Source organism: Oncorhynchus kisutch, linkage group LG15, assembly GCF_002021735.2.
Source record: "Oncorhynchus kisutch isolate 150728-3 linkage group LG15, Okis_V2, whole genome shotgun sequence".
NCBI lineage: Eukaryota > Metazoa > Chordata > Actinopteri > Salmoniformes > Salmonidae > Oncorhynchus > Oncorhynchus kisutch.
In genome coordinates this window covers 88,624,987-88,628,254 of record NC_034188.2, presented here as the reverse complement: position 1 = coordinate 88,628,254, position 3,268 = coordinate 88,624,987, and positions in this window count along the sequence as shown.

The window sequence follows — 3,268 nt, the reverse complement described above, 5'->3', positions numbered from 1 at the left end:
TTTCAGAGATTTTTGTAGTTCGTTCCAGTCATTGGCAGCAGAGAACTGGAAGGAGAGGCGGCCAAAGAAAGAATTGGTTTTGGGGGTGACTAGAGAGATATACCTGCTGGAGCGTGTGCTACAGGTGGGAGATGCTATGGTGACCAGCGAGCTGAGATAAGGGGGGACTTTACCTAGCAGGGTCTTGTAGATGACATGGAGCCAGTGGGTTTGGCGACGAGTATGAAGCGAGGGCCAGCCAACGAGAGCGTACAGGTCGCAATGGTGGGTAGTATATGGGGCTTTGGTGATAAAACGGATTGCACTGTGATAGACTGCATCCAATTTGTTGAGTAGGGTATTGGAGGCTATTTTGTAAATGACATCGCCAAAGTCGAGGATTGGTAGGATGGTCAGTTTTACAAGGGTATGTTTGGCAGCATGAGTGAAGGATGCTTTGTTGCGAAATAGGAAGCCAATTCTAGATTTAACTTTGGATTGGAGATGTTTGATATGGGTCTGGAAGGAGAGTTTACAGTCTAACCAGACACCTAAGTATTTGTAGTTGTCCACGTATTCTAAGTCAGAGCCGTCCAGAGTAGTGATGTTGGACAGGCGGGTAGGTGCAGGTAGCGATCGGTTGAAGAGCATGCATTTAGTTTTACTTGTATTTAAGAGCAATTGGAGGCCACGGAAGGAGAGTTGTATGGCATTGAAGCTTGCCTGGAGGGTTGTTAACACAGTGTCCAAAGAAGGGCCGGAAGTATACAGAATGGTGTCGTCTGCGTAGAGGTGGATCAGGGACTCACCAGCAGCAAGAGCGACCTCATTGATGTATACAGAGAAGAGAGTCGGTCCAAGAATTGAACCCTGTGGCACCCCCATAGAGACTGCCAGAGGTCCGGACAGCAGACCCTCCGATTTGACACACTGAACTCTATCAGAGAAGTAGTTGGTGAACCAGGCGAGGCAATCATTTGAGAAACCAAGGCTGTCGAGTCTGCCGATGAGGATATGGTGATTGACAGAGTCGAAAGCCTTGGCCAGATCAATGAATACGGCTGCACAGTAATGTTTCTTATCGATGGCGGTTAAGATATCGTTTAGGACCTTGAGCGTGGCTGAGGTGCACCCATGACCAGCTCTGAAACCAGATTGCATAGCAGAGAAGGTATGGTGAGATTCGAAATGGTCGGTAATCTGTTTGTTGACTTGGCTTTCGAAGACCTTAGAAAGGCACGGTAGGATAGATATAGGTCTGTAGCAGTTTGGGTCAAGAGTGTCCCCCCCTTTGAAGAGGGGGATGACCGCAGCTGCTTTCCAATCTTTGGGAATCTCAGACGACACGAAAGAGAGGTTGAACAGGCTAGTAATAGGGGTGGCAACAATTTCGGCAGATAATTTTAGAAAGAAAGGGTCCAGATTGTCTAGCCCGGCTGATTGTAGGGGTCCAGATTTTGCAGCTCTTTCAGAACATCAGCTGAATGGATTTGGGAGAAGGAGAAATGGGGAAGGCTTGGGCGAGTTGCTGTTGGGGGTGCAGTGCTGTTGTCCGGGGTAGGAGTTGCCAGGTGGAAAGCATGGCCAGCCGTAGAAAAATGCTTTATTGAAATTCTCAATTATGGTGGATTTAATCAGTGGTGACAGTGTTTCCTATCTTCAGTGCAGTGGGCAGCTGGGAGGAGGTGTTCTTATTCTCCATGGACTTTACAGTGTCCCAGAACTTTTTTGAGTTAGTGTTGCAGGAAGCAAATTTCTGCTTGAAAAAGCTAGCCTTAGCTTTTCTAACTGCCTGTGTATAATGATTTCTAGCTTCCCTGAACAGCTGCATATCACGGGGGCTGTTCGATGCTAATGCAGAACGCCATAGGATGTTTTTGTGTTGGTTAAGGGCAGTCAGGTCTGGGGAGAACCAAGGGCTATATCTGTTCCTGGTTCTAAATTTCTTGAGTGGGGCATGTTTATTTAAGATGGTTAGGAAGGCATTTAAAAAAAAATATCCAGGCATCCTCTACTGACGGGATGAGATCAATATCCTTCCAGGATACCCCGGCCAGGTCGATTAGAAAGGCCTGCTCGCAGAAGTGTTTCAGGGAGCGTTTTACAGTGATGAGTGGAGGTCGTTTGACCGCTGACCCATTACGGATGCAGGCAATGAGGCAGTGATCGCTGAGATCTTGGTTGAAGACAGCAGAGGTGTATTTAGAGGGGAAGTTGGTTAGGATGATATCTATGAGGGTGCCCGTGTTTAAGGTTTTGGGGAGGTACCTGGTAGGTTCATTGATTATTTGTGTGAGATTGAGGGCATCAAGTTTAGATTGTAGGATGGCTGGGGTGTTAAGCATGTTCCAGTTTAGGTCGCCTAGCAGCACGAACTCTGAAGATAGATGGGGGGCAATCAGTTCACATATGGTGTCCAGAGCACAGCTGGGGGCAGAGGGTGGTCTATAGCAGGCGGCAACGGTGAGAGACTTGTTTTTAGAGAGGTGGATTTTTAAAAGTAGAAGTTCAAATTGTTTGGGTACAGACCTGGATAGTAGGACAGAACTCTGCAGGCTATCTTTGCAGTAGATTGCAACACCGCCCCCTTTGGCAGTTCTATCTTGTCTGAAAATGTTGTAGTTTGGAATTAAATGTCTGAGTTTTTGGTGGTCTTCCTAAGCCAGGATTCAGACACAGCTAGAACATCCGGGTTGGCAGAGTGTGCTAAAGCAGTGAATAGAACAAACTTAGGGAGGAGGCTTCTAAAGTTAACATGCATGAAACCAAGGCTATTACGGTTACAGAAGTCGTCAAAAGAGAGCGCCTGGGGAATAGGAGTGGAGCTAGGCACTGCAGGGCCTGGATTCACCTCTACATCGCCAGAGGAACATAGGAGGAGTAGAATAAGGGTACGGCTAAAAGCTATGAGAATTGGTCGTCTAGAACGTCTGGAACATAGAGTAAAAGGAGGTTTCTGGGGGCGATAAAATAGCATCAAGGTATAATGTACAGACAAATGTATGGTAGGATGTGAATACAGTGGAGGTAAACCTAGGTATTGAGTGATGAAGAGAGAGATATTGTCTCTAGAAACATCGTTGAAACCAGGAGATGTCATTGCATGTGTGGGTGGTGGAACTAATAGGTTGGATAAGGTATAGTGAGCAGGACTAGAGGCTCTACAGTGAAATAAGCCAATAAACACTAACCAGAACAGAAATGGACAAGACATATTGACATTAAGGATAGGCATGCTTAGTCGAGTGATCAAAAGGGTCCGGTGAGTGGAGAGGTTGGTTGGTGATTT